At 44.9% G+C, this 17,983-nt stretch overlaps 1 long non-coding RNA gene across 1 annotated transcript in view; it reads left to right on the forward strand.

The window, feature by feature from the left end:
* LOC119386762 (uncharacterized) overlaps positions 1 to 17,983 on the forward strand; it is a 117,369-nt gene that overhangs the window by 56,452 nt on the left and 42,934 nt on the right. The window contains exon 4 of the long non-coding RNA XR_007415351.1: positions 15,039 to 15,171. This is a non-coding gene — a long non-coding RNA (uncharacterized LOC119386762). The remainder of the gene's footprint in view (positions 1 to 15,038; positions 15,172 to 17,983) is intronic.

Raw genomic sequence — 17,983 nt, forward strand, 5'->3', positions numbered from 1 at the left:
TTTGCCACAGAAACTTCAGAACCTTGTGAAATATAAAAAAGAGTGCAACATTTCAGCCGAAGATCGTTTTCCTACAAGGAGCGCAAAACAATAAATAAATGGTTGAAAATGCCAGTTTTTTCAGGAATGCTCATTTTCAAAAAATAAGATAAAGAAAATTTCGGTCTCCATTTCGACAACAACTTTTTTTTTCGAAGAGAGCTTATGTCAGTGAAAACGCGGTCTTAATATCATATGACCTCATTTGGTTTGTTCACGTGGTATAACGGGCCAGAATGATCCTTGCTATGTGTGCTCACTCCAGTGCGATTGATTGTTGTTATGAGTTTGCATTGTGCGTAAACCTAAAGTTTTAAATATTCTGCTGCAGCAAAACTTTACTCTGGTGTCTTGTCGTCAAGAAATGTAGAACAATGCGTCATACATGGCATAGGAAGTAGGTTTACGGAAGAATAAATTCGGGAAGTCCGCTGTCGGGCGGAATGAATTTGAGAGGTCCCGCCACCGTTGTCGCCAGTAGCCGCGTTAAATTGTGCCTGCCATTTTAGGTACCGAGGGAACCTTTTGTGTGGCACACTAGGCGAAAGAAATACCGAGCCTTGTGTAGGTTTTTGATATATTGCCATCGCTATCATAGTTTTGTCTTTCAGGAGGAACTGCTACTTTGCTCAGCGCATGTCCTCTTCAAATTCTTTGCAGTGCCTCAATCATACTTGGTATTTAGCCGTGGACTTTCAGCTTTATCTGACTTCTCCAATATTTTTGCACCTACTTTACAGGTAAGCTCATTGTGTCAATTTGAACGTGTGCTCTAGGGAGCAGAGATTCAAATTGTTTTAGAGTATTTTTCGGCTTTTAAACATGGCCAGGGTACACGTATTGTAATGGAAAACATCAGCAAAATTGTCCTGGAGAAGCTTACCTTGAAGTGTATCATGAAGCAGTCGGACGCTGACATACGCGGGTTGGTGTAGCCGCGATGTACTGAGTTGAGTAGAGCTTTGGGCGACTTAGTAGCATTCCACAACTGTTGACGCTCCTGTACAAGCTAGACGAAGGAAAGTGAAAGGTGCGGTGGTGTTTGTCTATCTTGAACTTAAATCGCCATACGTGCTCGCAAGACCTCTACAGCAGCATACTGCCGAGTTCCTTAATATTTGCTTGGTGCCTGACATGTATTTATATTGCAGATACCAAATTCTACTGATATTGGTCGCATTAAAATAGACAAGGATCAATTGAAGCTCTCTGAATAATGCAAAACAACAATGTTGCAGTTGTTGTGCAAAGATCATGCATCCTATGGCCAAGCGTCAACAGATGAGGCTATTTGGGAATGAAACTGCGAATGAAAGAATATAAACCATACTCATTTGGAGTGGCGGGAGCACAGCAGCTGAGGATGTCGAGAGATGGAAAAACCAACCAGGATGAGCAAATGAGTAGAAGGGAGAGCAATCCACGTAATGCGAACCGCACAAGTAGGGCACTGATTTTGTCCTAAAAGTTCATCACACGTGAAGGTGGTGCAGTTAGTGCCGCAGAACCGTTGGTACATGGATATCTATCACGATGTTTGAATATAAGACCACCCCAGAATACGTGTTATTCCTTGCGATAATTACCTGGCCCAGTGTTTTCTCGCAGCGGTGTTTCCAACGTCGACGTTGCGGCTAACCAATAACATTAAAACAATGCGACACAATATATGACAACTTAGCCAATTGGATACTTCTGCATGATTAAGTCAGAATGGCTGTAATGGCGTTTCTGAAATAATGCAAAATTTAAACTTAAAGAAAAACTATGGCGTGTGCGCCTCGTTATTCTCTCACAGTGGTTCTTAATTTGTTACTAATTCATTACACTCGGTATCCGAATGAATAGCTATCGTGTTCTGTTGATCCCGATGTCCAGCGTTTGCAGCACCATGTATGTGCTGACAGGCTGGTAACATGATTACGTGCTGCGCTCTGATCCCATGCAAAGTGAGACCATCATCATCATCATCAGCAGCAGCAGCCTGGGTTATAACTACTGCAGGGCGAAGCCAGGGCGAAGGCCTCTGCCAATGACCTTCAACGCTCCATGTCCAGCGCGAGCTGGTTCCATTTTAAGCCTCCGAATTTCTCAAGTTCGGCCTTACACCTAGCCCTTCGCCAACCTCGAAGACCATTTTCATCTCGTATTATTCATTCCGATCGTATAACTGGTCATCTGTATGTCCTCATAACGTGGCCTGCGCAGGAGCACGCACGCAAACACACACACACACAAACACACACACGCGCACACACACACACCCTTATATATATATATATATATATATATATATATATATATATATATATATATATATATATATATATATATATATGACGAAAGTGGCCGTAGTGTAGTAAACAATGAGACACATATTCCATAAGAACTGTAACGAGAAAGTGTTTATTCAAGGTTTCAAGGTTCAGTCAGAGGCTGGTCATCATGAAGACCAGTCTCTGGTTGAAAGTGCTGAAATAAACACTGCTTTGTTACTGTTCTGGCGATAAACCTACCTCACTATATATATATATATATATATATATATTTGGGAATGGGAATATATATATTTGGGAATATATATATATATATATATATATATATATATATATATATATATATATATATATATATATATATATATATATATATATGATCACAAGCGAGCGCTTAAGCGAACGCCAGCAGGAAAATACGGTGCCAACGGTTAGCCTCGACAGAGCGCGCGCATCGAAGAAGCAAGTACCAATAGGCGTCCCCTCACGCCCTCCGGAGACGGCGCATGCCGAGACAGTGAAAACACGCTCAATATCAAGAGACTGCTAGAAATCAACGTGGCTACAACGGGCTCCAACGTGGCTACACCAATGTAGAAAAGCACCACGAGAATCGCAACTTAAAACCTTCTAAAAACTTTACAAATGGTCATATGGGAAACAACATAGGCAGATCCCACGCATTGTGGGAATCGATGTAATGCGAAGCAGCCAGCAAAGAGCTGCATACATCGTCTTGTATGTCATTGAGGAAAATGCGTGTCATGGTTTTCATGTTAACTCCTATTATTTATGTTCGTCACACAGTCACGTCGCGCAAGACCGATTCCGGGGTAGATCAAGCTAGCGAAACGGCCACCAGCGCGCCATGAGCGTGGCACGTAAGTCATGCTGTACATGACATGCGTGTCACGATTTTCATGATAACTCGTGTTATTTATGTTCGTCACACGGTCACGTCACAAGATACCAATTTTGGTGTATATCAAGCGAGCGAAACGGCCGCCAGCGCATCATGAGCGTAGCATGTAAATCATGCTGTACATGACATTCGTGTCATGATTTTCATGTTATGACTTGTCATTTATGTTCGTCATACAGTCATGTTACGCCATACTAATTTTGGTGCACATTCGATTAACCAAGCGACCAGGAGAGCACAAAGTCGTAGGCGGCTAGATAGATAGATAGATAGATAGATAGATAGATAGATAGATAGATAGATAGATAGATAGATAGATAGATAGATAGATAGATAGATAGATAGATAGATAGATAGATAGATAGATAGATAGATAGATAGATACGGTCAAAGTCGCAGAAGTTCGCTAAGAAATGCTTCGCATTTAAAAGAGTGCACAGCAGCTAACCGTCATCAGAAGGTTAACAGAAGAAAACCCTTCCAGAGTGTTACCCACAAAATTAAATATGGCCATTTAGGAACACTATTTCTTTGCCTGAAAGCGATATCGACAGCATGCCTACGCATTTGTCATTGTACTGCCTGATAAAATACACTGCTATAATTTCCCTTTCAGTTTATTCCCGTGCCTTTGCCATGACTGATACATTCCCGATCCGGGGGGTACAGCCCCACGTCCTACAGTGAAAATCCAAATGACCACCATACTTACCCCTTAAAGCCAGACTGTGCTCACGCATGCATTCGTCGAGGCATCGCCCCGTTTGCCCTGTGTATGCTCTCCCACATGATAAAGGGATGTGATAAACTACAGCAGAAATGCACCGACTGAACACATTTACATGCTTTTTTGAGCACACCGCCTTCTTCTGTTTGTTTATTAACGAACAGATCTGCCCTTCACGCTCTAGGCGCGAAAAACGCTACATCAACGCCGTACCTTTTTTGACATTGTGGGATATGTTATGCAGGTACGGCATAACATGTACAAGATTCTTATCCTTCTCTCTGATTTTGGGATCACCACGCTTGTATTTCTGAAGAAGGCTTTCGCAAGCGCAGGAGATAATCTACCTGGGGTATCGAGCTGCACCCAGACGAACCACCTGGGTCTGGAAGCCCTCACGCACCAGGTGCGGGCAGGACTTATCAAGGGCTGCTGCACACGCTGACAGCACTATGCCCCTTTTAATCAAGTTTTAGTGAGCGCTTTCGTACGGCAACAGGGCTTTCTTGGATCGCGGATTGTATTTGTAGCAGATGTGCTCCTCGGTAATTTCAGCCGTAGGTCCCGAAACTGGATCTCATTTTCGACTGGCATTTCATGAGTGAACTTTAAGCCACTGCAGTGTGTAGGCAAAGCCTCTAGAACAATATTCACAGCATCATGCACACGTTCGCCTAGTATCTTCCTAAGCACAAAAAGGTAGTTGTCGACATACCTGAAGGTGCGAACGACCTCCAAAGAGGACGGCACGTCTTTCAGGCGCTGCTCGAAAATTACCAGGAATATGTCACTGAGGACAGGTGCGACAGCGGAACCAATGAAAATTCCGGCTTTTTGCACCTAGACACTATCCTGGTGTCTGATCAGAGTGAGTGGACTCAAGATAGAACTTTACAAGTTCCAAGAGTTTATTAGTGAAAATGCAGTACTCAGTTTGGAAATTCATTTCTCGGAATTCATCGATTGCGTGCCCGACCGAGTCAAAAAGGGCACCGTGTGGAATTGAGTAAAAAAGCTCTTCCACGTCGATTGAAAAGGCCGTAGACGCAAAAGGTCTCCCTCCTTCTTTCCTGCTGCTTGCGCAGCAAGTCGAGTTTACAAATAAGAACCAACTAGTCTGCAAAGAATTATTGCTGTGGAGAACCATGGCACCCGCTAAGCACTTGTAGGACATTTTGTGTACTTTGTTTATGGTGTGCCTGATGACGATGAAGAATTATGACGGAGCCCGTGGTAATGAGTTGGAAGCATTCAACAACCTACTTCTTGCGATATTCGCATTGTCTAACGCCTGCTTACAGAGTTCGCGTTGTGCGACGCCTGTTTGTTATTTTACTCTTCTACGACGCTATATTACACATGCTAATGTGGTTCTTTCCCGACATGAAGCCTGTATAGGGCCTTTTTGCAAAGGAGTTTCAAGCAGCGGCATAGCTCTGTGGTAGAACACTGGACTCGCATGCAGAGGGCCCAGATGCGAACCTTGTTCTATCCCGGATATTGTTCTTATTTTGTTTTTATCATTTCGTGCGATAGCGGTTGCGGACACCGGCGGCGGCGGTGGACAACTACGGCGCCAAAAACGGCCGTTGTTGTGATCTCATAACAATTTTCACTGTAAAAAGTTTCGCTTCAAGGGCGAAGCAATGAATGTCACAGGAAGAACGGCAAGCAGCTAGAACATTACTGCGCGCTGCTCAGCACAAATGAAGCAAGAAAAGAAAACACAGAAGGCGTGTGCGAAATAACTGTCACAGCTCGATACTTGCAGCGCGCTGCTCAAACACAAAGAAGGACGCACGAAAAGAACGCACTGGTATACACCGGACGAGGGTGAATTGCCACAGTTGTTACTTCAACTAGCCTCTACTTTGGCTCTTTTACCTAGCAGCTCACTCCTTTCGCAAACGCGGCCGCTGCAGCGAGCAAAATGATATTCGTGCGCTCTATAGTTTCAACGCAAACTATTCGGTGAAAGCGCAAGACGTACAAAACTCCCGCTCAACAAATAGGCGCGCGAGGACAGTCGACCACGCCCTGTATGTCAAAATACAAGTCGGAGAAGCATATACCAATTCCGGCAAAACACTAGAGAGTTTCTAATTGGGGACCCAAGAAATTTGCGAGGCGCCAGGGCACATGCGGAGAATGCAAGCTACTCTCACACTCTTGCGATCGCGTTGTCCTTAGACAATTTCGCGCCCTCCTTTGGGCGGGCGCGACATCGTCTAAGGACAACGTCTATTTTCTTCCCAACCTCAAGAGAAGAAAATAAAGACGGCACTTGGCAGTGGCACGTGAACCCACGGCTCGCGCTCCCTGCTGGCGTCGATTCTGGTCACTAAAATAAAAGTTTATTTGGGTCTAGTTGGTACATATTCCTGAGGCTGAAATTGGAGCGCAAACACACTTCTTCGTCCCTGCACCCATCCGAATATGATTTTGTGTCTTCGCTTATCTAATGCACTATCATCCTTGTTACACGTTTTGCTTTAGAACTATTGTTCGCTCATGTGCGGCGAATTTGTCTAGCGCTTATATATGCATTGGCGCATGAGAAAATAAAGCAATTGTTAGTCAGCGCTTGTGTCGTACGTTTCTTTTCTTCGTGGGCGTCTTGTGGTTTTGCGCTGTAGTTTTAGCCTTAGTATCCTGGCCTTAGTATCCTTAGATATACATATACTGTGATTATCGTTCAGCCGTCTCGTTTCTGCCCTCCTGTGGCTTAAGCCTACAAGTGTCAAAGCATTCGCACTAGCTCGCCCCACCACGAGCCAGGGGATGCTCTTTTTCTTGCCTGGCTGACTGGCCACGAGTGGCGCGGCGCTACAACCCCAAATTGGTTAAGTAGCGTGGGTCGCGAGCGCAGGTTCCAATCCCCGGTCGCGCGCTTCGGAAATTTTTTCTTCTAATATATTTGTATTTCTGACTTTTATCATGCTCCCTCAATACGTTTTACTGGTCATGAAACTTTCGCGAAAGTTTCATATAGGGACAAAAGTGGCCACCAGAGGCGCCACCGCAAGCAGAATGGCATTAATCTGCCGCGCCTGTTAGGGGAGTTGCGCATTCGCGGAAGCGTTTGCCGTCAATACACTTCTTCAGATGTTTTCCTTCCCCGTGTTCTCGCTAACAAATCATAGCAGTGATTAGTATTGTTAATATGGTACATGATGCGCGTTGTCAAATTGCCCAAGTCATTGGTTGTTGGCAATGTTTTGACTGAGGGTGTCTGTCAAGTGACGCGTGTGTTCATGAAGTTCCTACATTTCTCGATTCCTGCACAGTCGCTTTCGGGCTTATACCGAACACTGACTGGTTCTAGATGACTGACAGGTTAACATATTTTGCGCTAGAGGTTGCGGAGTAGCCGTGCTCTGGATGTACGTAACGCTCATTTGCGGACTAATTGTCATTTTATTCTATAGGGCATCACAAAGCTGCAAATAGAAGTTCGCGTGCCAATAAACAAGCCTGCATATGAGGCTAACTTCTCATTAATAGCTTTGAAGTACCTCTTCAGGCTTATGGTTAGTGAAACATAGCTTTAAAAGTCAAAAGCGCAGATTGAGATACCACAACACGGTGAGGAATGCTCGTGTCGTTTTCCTTTTTTTTTTGGTGTCATAACTTGAGCTTTTGATTTTGAAGATTAAGAAAAATAATGAGGTGAAATTGTTGTGAGCTGCTTTTGCTTGATGTGAGATTTCCACTATGTGAGATTTCCAAGTGAAAGAATTTGATCTTACGGATGCAGAATTCACAGCACCGCCGAGTTCTAATATACACGGCTCCTTTTTTTTTTATCCATTGCGATATACTGTCGCACTGACCACGAGTTCTATGTTGGCGTTCCAGTTAGCCACCCTGTTCCTTCTATGTAAACACGAGCGCAAATCGAAATCAACCCGGTACTTCCATCAACCCAGTTATTCAGCTTAAACTTATCAATTATACACAAAACTGAATTACTCGTTTTAACCTTTATAGAATTTTTCTCGATTCAGTGACAGCACTAGCAAACAGCCCTATCAAAGTAAAACAAAACATTGCAATGTGGCCCACGGCATCACTATTTTGGTTATATTTTTTGCAGAAAGCAAACGCACAAAAGCCGAACACTGCACTTCACATAAAACTCCAAACACACTCACACACACTACACACAATTCTAGGCTCGGCGTCTTTCACCAGTCTTGCTCGATCTCGAGGCATTGAAACGGTGTTTCCTTTCACTGTGCACACGTCCGCACGTACAATGTCACTTGCATCGAAATGTTTTTCGCACACCCGGACGTACTTGGAGTCGAAGGAAAATCCGACAGTCTCCTGTCGCGGGATTGCACGTTTCCACCTGTAGCGTTGTTCTGCGCCGGCTGGTAAACAGAACAGGGAGACTTTTTCAACGGTGCCCTTGTATCCCGAGTGATAGCCCGGTACAGAGCAGGTGTTGGGCATCGCTGTCACGACGAGGTGACCGCGAAAAAGAAAAGAAAGGTGCAACCGGCAAAAACAACCCCACTTCGCACCCGCACTCTGCTAATGGTGGCTAGCAGCAGCCGGCTTCCTCGTTACCCTTCTAGCTACGCCAGCGCCGCGGCACGGAAAGTGCGGGCGGTATATGAAGCTCTCTCAGTGAGTGACGCGGGAGTTTCATGACCAGTAAAAGTAGTGAGAGACCATGCTTTTATGTATATATACGTACATATATATATACGGGACATGACGGCGGCGGCAAAGATCCGCCGAAAATGTTCATATAATTGCTATAGTCGATGACAACCTAAGAATAAATATGAGCTCCGTCCACGAGGCCGCATTGCTCATATTTTGCATGCCTCCGCGCTGCAAACGAAGTAGTTCCTAAACAATGGCAATCATTTTCACTCAAATAAACCTTATTTTGCAATACTGCACTGATATTGAAATAAAGAGAGCAAAGCTAGATAAAAGAAATTGTGAAGGCACGGAGTTCAGCGTCAGCATAACAATATATGTGTTGTTTAAATCGCACCCCCCGCCGCGTTCATCTCGGAGGCTATACGAAAAAGTAATGTACATCTCAAAGGCGATGTTTATGAGCAGTACATAATATGATATTAAAACAAATAATGCCAGATTTAACATAAAACTTAAAATAAAGGAATCGTTATTTTACGGTTTCACAGAACAAAACAGGGACATTATTCACGTTTAATAAGGTCGTTTGTAATTTTTTTGCGAAACTCTCGCCGTCAGTTTTCTTCACTGACTGCTGTAACTATGGCAACTGTGTGACTCAAGGCGAAGTATGGCGAAGTGGTCTGAGATCACCTTTGTGAATTTCGACTCTTCTGTTGCCGTAAATACCGCATTTGCGTCTCTAGTCACCTAGCTTGTAATCGTGTTTGAGGAATACGCCAAGGCTTCATCTGATGTCTTGTTTCAACGAAATAAAAGCGTGTAGCACACATGGCGTTTAACTGTCGGGCCATTGCGTGCGTTGCCGTTCACGCCAAGGAGGTGCAAGCGGCTAAATTGGCATTGACTAAAAGCTTTACGTGGAATTGTTTCTCGCTTCGACAACTTGCACTGGCACTGCCATTACCCCTTAAGCCCTTGAACATTCATGTTTTTAGTTAATTTATTATTAATTTATTATTAATTTATTGCATAACTGCGTCACCCCAGTGGGAATTACAGCAGGGGGGCCCACGTCTGCTAGAAGAGGGGCCCCTACCTTCTATATATGTGTTTATCTGTGCGAAGGTATATATATACGTAGATTGTGAAGAGGCTGTCATCGGTTGCCGTAAGACAAATAGGAAAAGGATACACGCTTCTCAAAAGACAGTTTATTTGTCAACGCTTTGATCGGAGACCGATCTTTATCAAGAGAACATTTACGAGGCTTCGATGCGCTTTTATAGCATCGTCCTCCGTGCAGGTAGAGCGACAAAAAAAATGAAGTAAGAAAAAATGTAGAAATGAAAAAAATCAGGAGCCAGAAGATGACAAATATACACTCGGACATAGAAAAAGCACGTGCATCCTCGAAGAAAAAAAGGAAAACATATAGATGTCTACATAGATAATCTCGGTGGACACAATCAGTAAGTGCATTCCTTTCGTACATTGTCAAGCCCCAGCTCTCCGGCTCCCCCCTCCTCATTTGTTCGTGAAGCATAGTGAGGGGGTGAGGCTTCACAAGAAGGGATAAGCGCTTAAAAAAAGGGTCTATGCACTATAAGTTTCACGAGTTTAATATGAACAAATTATCACTGCGTAATACGTCCACGCAATACACGCGAAATACTAAAAAACGCACGTTAGACAAAAACAAGGATTCCGAATATGATATCCTGAAATATGATGCAACGCCATTAAAAACAAACGCTCTTTTTTCACTAAATAATAGTTTTAGCGGCGCCACTTCAGCTACGATCACGATCCATGCAATCGACGTGTCACAGCGAGCGCATTAATGCACGGTTTGTAGACAACGATTACCTTGCACGGCGTTTCTCAAGGCGTTCGTGCATCGAGCGCGATACTTACGCGACGGGCACTTCAAGCTAGCACATCATTCGGGGCTGGTGGAACTGAATTCCGTTAAGACGACGCAACTGCGCCAATAGACACACGTCACATAACGACACACGCACCGGATGACGACCGCAGTTATCTTCTTATAAATCACACACCACTGCATATTCTCCACACCTGGTTTGTTAACTTTCGCATTGTGTTGCGCTAACGGGCTATGTCGATCGCTTTCTTTCTCTCTCGCCTCGTCCACACATACGTCAGTTATATAGGCGCACAGCACGGCACATATCACAATAGATCACCAAGATTCCCACGTTGCGAGCTCCAAGCAACACACACACGCGCACATGTGGCAACACTAATGCCATGGCTTTTGCAGGCGGTAAATTCTACACAGACGCGCACATTCCGACTTCACTTTCACCTCACTGCACACGAATGAACGCGACGACAATCGCCGATGTGGTGACCCTCAGGCGATATGCTTGATGCGTCCAAACGATGGAGGGAACACACGCCGTGTTGCAACTTGACGCCGCCGAAACGACGGAACGCGCTAAAGCGTCGTAAAACACTCCGAGCTGCTGCCGCTTCGGTGCACTTCAAACGAGGCACAGTCGCAAGCTTCTAATGCATCGGATGACGATCGGCGAGGGCGATGCTGGGTGCGTGCGAATAACACTAGGAAATAGCTTCTTCTGGAAGAAACAAACACCGCAGGAAATTCGAAATGACGGATCTCGGTCTCGGTGCAGCTGTACCTCGCCTCTCGTCGCGAACGGCGCCATTTTGCATTTTTCATTGGTTCTTCTTAACCGTTACGTCAATGTAAAGATCGGCCGTAGTTGGACGCGCATAATACAAATGGACAGCGGTACAGTTTACTTTTTACAGGGAAAGCTGTTATGAGATCATTTCACCGGTTGTTTTTGGCGCCGTAGTTGTCCGCCGCCGCCGCCGCCGCCGGTGTCCGTAACCAGTATCGATCGAAATAAGAAAAAAAAACTAAATAAGAAAAAAATTCCAGGATGGAACGAGGTTCGAACCTGGGCCCTCTGCGTGGGAGCCCAGTATTCAACCCCTGAGCCATGCCGGTGCTTGAAACTGCTTTGCACAAAGGTCCTATACAGGCTTCATGTCGGGAAGGAACCACATTAGCATATGCAATATAGCGTGGTAGAAGAGTAAAATAAGCACCAGGCATCGCACAAAGCGAATTCTGTAACCAGGCGTCACAGAATGCGAATTGCGCAACGAGTAGGTTGTGAAATGCTTCCAACCCATTACAAAGATCTTGCCATAATGCTTCGTCGTCACCAGGCACAGCATGAACAAAGTGCGCATAATGCCTTACATGCGTTTAGCAGGTACCACGGATCACCGTAAAATGACCAAAAATGGCACAGTGCCTGCTGCCCTACTTCTCAAAAATTAGAATGATTTTGAGCGGAGTGGGTTCCTCGCAAGTGCACTTGTATTGGTTGCCAAGGAAGACTATAAGCGCAGATCCATTTCCTCGGGGTCTCAGTAAAATTACAATGCTTTATAGCCTAGTGGGTTCCTCGCAAGTGCACTTGGATTGATTGCCAAGGAAGCCCATGAGCGCATGATCCATTTCTTCGGGGTCTCGGTAATGTTCTTCGACCCACCCCCCTCCCGTCTCTCTCCCACGTCAACGTATGTTATGCAGCATGACGGGAGAGGGAAATAGCGAGCGGGAGTCACCCAATGCAAATTACATAACTGGTGGGCCGTTTAAAGCTTCCAACCCATTACAAAGGGCTGAGCCATAATTCTTCATCGTCATCAGTCGTCGCGTCAACAAAGTGCACATAATGCCTTACAGACGTGCAGCTGGTGCCTCGCTTCTCCGCAGAATGACGAATAATGGCTTAGTAGGTGCTTCCCAACTTCACAAAAATTGTGATTTATGGCGTAGTGGGTACCTTTCTAGTCTACTTGTATTGTAGCCCCAAGAGAGCTTAACGGGCTCTAGAAACGCCGCTCTTCCAGCTTTCGCTGTGACTGTGCTGCGGTTTCAGCGCAGGCCTGGCGTTTTTATTCTTAGCTTGTCACCGACTATAGAACACTTCCTGTTGTCAAGCGTTTTACCAAGAATACATCTGAATGGGAAGGGGGTATGTTATATTGACATGAATACAATTCGCGCTATAATGAAAACCTGCATACAGTTCTTCTCAAGGATGCTCGTCCTATGTTTTCTCCTTTTCTATGTTATGATCTTCAAGCTAGATGCCCGTTGATATTTTTAATTTCAATATTTAGCATTTTTTTGCCATGCATATTACGCACATGGCGGACACCGGGGGAATAATAACCGCCTACAGATTATTTTTATGAATGGGTATATAGACCTTTATATTGCTGCTTTATATGCCATCAGTAAAGCATGCTTGATTCGTTCTCAATTTCTGTACGCGCAGGTGGCCTCGTGGAGGAATGGCAGCGTGCGGAGTACTCATCCTGGCTTTCACAATATTTAAAATAGTGTTTATAGCCGTGAATGGATTGGGGTTTGTATTAACTGCAAGTTCATTGCAGTGTTTCAAAGTTCTGTTTTACTGACGGGACATTGTTCCGTTGGAATCGGAGTGGCTAACGCAACAAAAAGTCACAGTTTCGGCGTAAAGCCTAATCAATGATTGCGATAGGAACAAATTACAGTCGCACGAAGAACACCAAGGAGCTCGATACTTGCAGCACGCCCATCATCAGCAAATGACTCAGAAAAAGAACACGCACAGGATGACCACAAACTAAAAACAGTAACAGCTCGGCAACTGTAGCGTGCTGTTCTGCCAAACTCAAGGAAGCACGCTCTAAAGGAACGCACAGGTATATACAGGACGAGCGCGAACTAACAAGTGTCCCAGATACTTATTCATGTTTGAGGGGCGCTGAAACCCAACGCTCATAGATATTTTTGCTTTCATGAAAACTGCGGCTTGTGGAGTGTCTCCTCTGCGTCTCCTGCAACGCGGTGGCGTTCGACGCATTGTTTACCAGGCGTTCCACATCACATGTGGGTACAGAAATGGGCCGCTTTTAAGTGCGCGTCTCAAGGACTGTTTTCAAACAGAAGCAAATTCTATCATTGCTTTAAAGCACACCCTGCGGGCAATCTCGCGGGTGGTATTGCACACACGGCGGTACCCCCGAAATCTGCATACTGCCAGCTTTAAATGCCGTATATAAATAGCTCGCCGTTATTATTCTGCACAACTGCTGGCGCTTGGCCGAGTTGTTTAAAGCCTCGCGCTGAGGATCGAGGGGTTGGATGTTCGAGTGCCCGTGCCGCAGTTCGAAATTTCTTTCTTCTGATTTATTTTTGTTTGTCGCTTCTGTATACATCCGGGGCATGACGGCAACGCCGACGGCGAAAATCAGCCGAGAGTGCCCATATAATTGCTATCGCAATAAAATGAGAAAATTGAATTTGTAACAGAGTTATAGTTCTAAGAATTTCTTTTATCTGTTGAAGGCACCACGATGCAGGTTCTGTAAAGTTAGGCTATAGATAATTTTATTTAAAAAACAACCAGAGATAGATATGCTAAATCATCAAGAACTGATTGCTGCCGCCGTGGTGGCTCAGTGATTACGGTGCTTGGCTGAAGACCCGAAAGTAGGGGATTTGCTACCAGTCGCTGGGGTCACCTTTCGATGGAGGCGAAATGCCAGAGTCCTGTGTACAGTGTTATGTCAGTGCGCGTTAAACAACCCCGGGTGATCAAAATTGTCCGAAGCCCTCTATTGGTGTGCCTCTCGTAGCCCGAGTCGCTTTGAGGTGTCATAGCCCCCCCCCCCCCCCAAAAAAAAAACAGCCAGACAAAACAGCATCCTATGACGGATTAGGCGCTTTGGTGAGTACGTTTATTAGTAGAAACAAGCCCACTGAATGCAAGAATCACAAAAGCATCCTGACTTTTCTACGTCACCATTATGATGATGACCACGCAGAGCCCCTCACCAAGTTCCAGCGTACATCAACCTTCATGGGTAAAATACAGCACAAACCAGACGATTAACACAAGGAAGACACGGGACAGAGTGCTGACTTCAACTAAAAGTTTATTCTTGGGCGAGCTTGCCTATTTATGAAAAACGATCAAAATCAGATAAGATATCTCCCACAAATAACAGATCAAGAAAAACAAATAAGCCCTTACCACAAACACGTGCGCCACTGCGTCATCTCTTCCAGAACATAAAATTCATCCCCTACGTGCTGACAAAAATTCAAGTTCAAAAATTCAAGCGCTTATGCACAACGAACCTGCCTTGTCAATTTCCCGAGCCTCAATTATTTCGCGCGCTGTCTTATCCCGGCATCGCGCGAGAAAGTCCTTCAAGTCCTTTTTATAAGCGTGAAAAGGAGAAGGAAATTCTGGGTATTGGCTTTTGTGAGAAGTTCCAGAGTACCACTCTATAACTGGACGTGCCTCAATTTTGGATTATTGTTATTGGACATGCAAATAAGAGTTCGCAGTTTGACAGCTGCGATGGCGTTGATTGCTATGTGCAGGTTCATACCTGGCGTTTATAGTTACCTGCACGATGTTTATTGCAAGCCATATTTTAACATCGCAACTTACATCATGGGGATCCTTTTGGGCCACTACATCATCTCCAACGAACGAACGACTAGACTGAAAAGGGTAAGCAACTGCCTAATGTTTCTATACGAACTAATATTTATGCGAGGCTGTAATTTTCTAGAATGGTATTATATTGGAAAAATCGAGTGGACACGACAGAAAGAGTGCTATCGATAATGGAATTTTATAGCCGGTACAGACACCTTTTTGTCACTTACTGCAAAGAAACGAAATTGAAAGAACAACTTAACATATCTCAGCTATAAGAAATAAACGACCAAACAAGAATAATGTCACCGGTGTGCTCCGAGAAGAGAACCCTAAACAACTTTCTGGGCATCATAAGCATGACTGGGCTCACGCAGCAGCAAATAAAGAAAAATGTGTTGGGTAACTTCGAAAAAGGCATTGTCTATATACTAAAGTTATTTGGTTTGAAATTTATTAAAAGCGTTGCGAACACATGTGTAGAGAGACAGAAACAACTTTGCGTCCAGCAGTGCTTTTGGGGAGAGCCATATCCGCCTATGTGTCGACCAGCTGTCCTTGGGCTCTGGTGGCATCTTCGACATTCTGGAAAGCCCATAGTTGATATTCGGGAGCCGAACTAAGCAGCGTGGTCTCCCACCGCCACTGGCACGGGGCTCCTACCCGAATATGTCTCCGTCTAGGCTTACCTGAGCCTATACTGTGTGGCCTAGGTGAGCCCTAACATTAAATTTTCTACATTTCTCTCAATGAATTCCAAGGTAGCACAGACTACTGGCCACTGGGTTCGGGAGGGTTCTGGTTTGTAAGTGATGCCATGCGACAGCCGCCGCCATGCGATGGCTGCAATCCCCTGATAACCTGCTTACCAGCACCAACAGAAACTGCGTCTCAGAGTGCTGGAAGCTTTTAGGTGCGAAACACCTTAGGATCTAGGCTTGTTGGCGTCTAATGTCGTCACGGTGTGTCATGTAGTCACGGACATCATAAACGGCTATGCGCCACTCATAAACGGGTAAACCAAATACTCGCCACCGGTCCACTAAAATTAAGAATGCAAAAGTTAGCCAAACGACTAGCCGACGACTTTAGTGGAGCTGAAAAACCCTTCCCTACATGCTGTAGGGATCTGAAACCGGGTATGTCGGCAAGAAGAAGACGCACCTTAGAGTAAGCTGCATCCCGACAAAGTTTTCCGACGACATTAGTGGAGCGGAAACACCCCTCCCTACATACCCGGTTTCAGGTTTGGCACAAAAACAAGAAGATGAAAAAAAAAAGACGAAGGAGAAGCACCTTAGGGTAGGCTCCATTCCGACGCAATTTTCCGACGACGTTAGTGGAGCGGAAACAGCCTTTTCTACATGCCCGGTTTCAGGTGTGACAGCACTGGGACCTCATCAAATAAATCTCTATCAAGCCACTGCAAGTTTCGTCCCTCCCCTGATTTCATGTTAGTGGAGTTGAAACACCCTTCCCTACATGCTTCGCCTGTCCCCAGTTTCCTGAATGCACTTCTATCTTGATGATACTCCGGCGTAAATTATTCGTTAACGGTGGGATGGTAAAAATTTCGTAAGAATACTAAGGATATCTCTACCTCTTTCCATGCTGGCTATATTAGCCACTTGTATGGCATTCTGCCGCTAGTAAAGACAACACACACAAGAAAGACGCGAACACGACGACAAGGGCGGCACTGCCAACTGATTTATTTCAAGCATGAAACATGGCGTACATTACGCACAGATTGAAACAGGACAATTTAGTACTAAGTAACGCCCATATTTTCGTTTCTGCCGTCTTCAGTTCGGGGCACATTGGCTTAATTTCAGCTCGAACGCGTAGCCCAGAACCCACATAATCTTTAGAGACCAGATTCGTAGAAACATGACGTGGTTATCTCGAGAAATTGCGCATACTAGTCGTGTTACTACAATACTTGATGTCACGTTTGTATACGTGAGTACTGTATATATATATATATATATATATATATATATATATATATATATATATATATATATATATGTGACACGGGCAAGCGTAGAATAACAAGCAACACTGCCTAATATATCCAGCTCTCAAACAGTCTTATCTCTGAAGGCCGCCAGTTGTATAGACATAGACGTGTCGCTGATAGATGCACACTTAACTTATTAATTTAAAAAGCAACACTATTGAAAGTTGGGCTAGTTGGACAGCGCTCGTCCGTGTCCCTTCTGTTCTTTCGGTCTTCGCCGTTCCTCGCGCTGTACACAAACATGCTAATTTAAAAAGGTTCAATAACTTACGTGCTGTCTGATGCTTGCCCTTACCCAGAACCCTGACCTCATCAAATTGAGGTTCACGAATGCAGACCATGCAGTGCGCAGTAAGATGCGCAAGTTCATTTTCTGTCTTGACATTTTGGTAGTGATCCCTGGCTCGTATATGCAGACAGCTGTCAATCTGTCCAACATAACACTGGCCGCACGTCAGTGGGATTTGATACACAACTCCTGTGTCACCTTTGGTGTAAGCAGTTCTCCGGTTCTCTAACCGGAGGCGCGACGGCAGACCTGAGACAGCTTCACAGGGGCCGAGAAAACGAGAGAAACATCATTTCTGCCTGCTACCTTTTCGAAGTTGTGTCTTATCTTGTGAATATAAGGAACCACAGCAGGTCTTACGGTCCTTCTAGCGGTGCTTGCTACGGATGGTTTCTTTATGCCTTTAATCTTCTGCAGGACGGTCTCTACCACTGACGTGAACAATGAACCAGGGAAGCCTGCTGTAATAGGCCGGCTAACTTGTCTGTCAAAAGCAGCCTGCATCTTGTAAACGCACGACTTTTTTAGCGCGGAATCCAGGCAGAGCATAGCAACACCCCGCTTCATCAACT

This window comes from Rhipicephalus sanguineus, chromosome 3 (assembly GCF_013339695.2).
Source record: "Rhipicephalus sanguineus isolate Rsan-2018 chromosome 3, BIME_Rsan_1.4, whole genome shotgun sequence".
Taxonomy (NCBI): domain Eukaryota; kingdom Metazoa; phylum Arthropoda; class Arachnida; order Ixodida; family Ixodidae; genus Rhipicephalus; species Rhipicephalus sanguineus.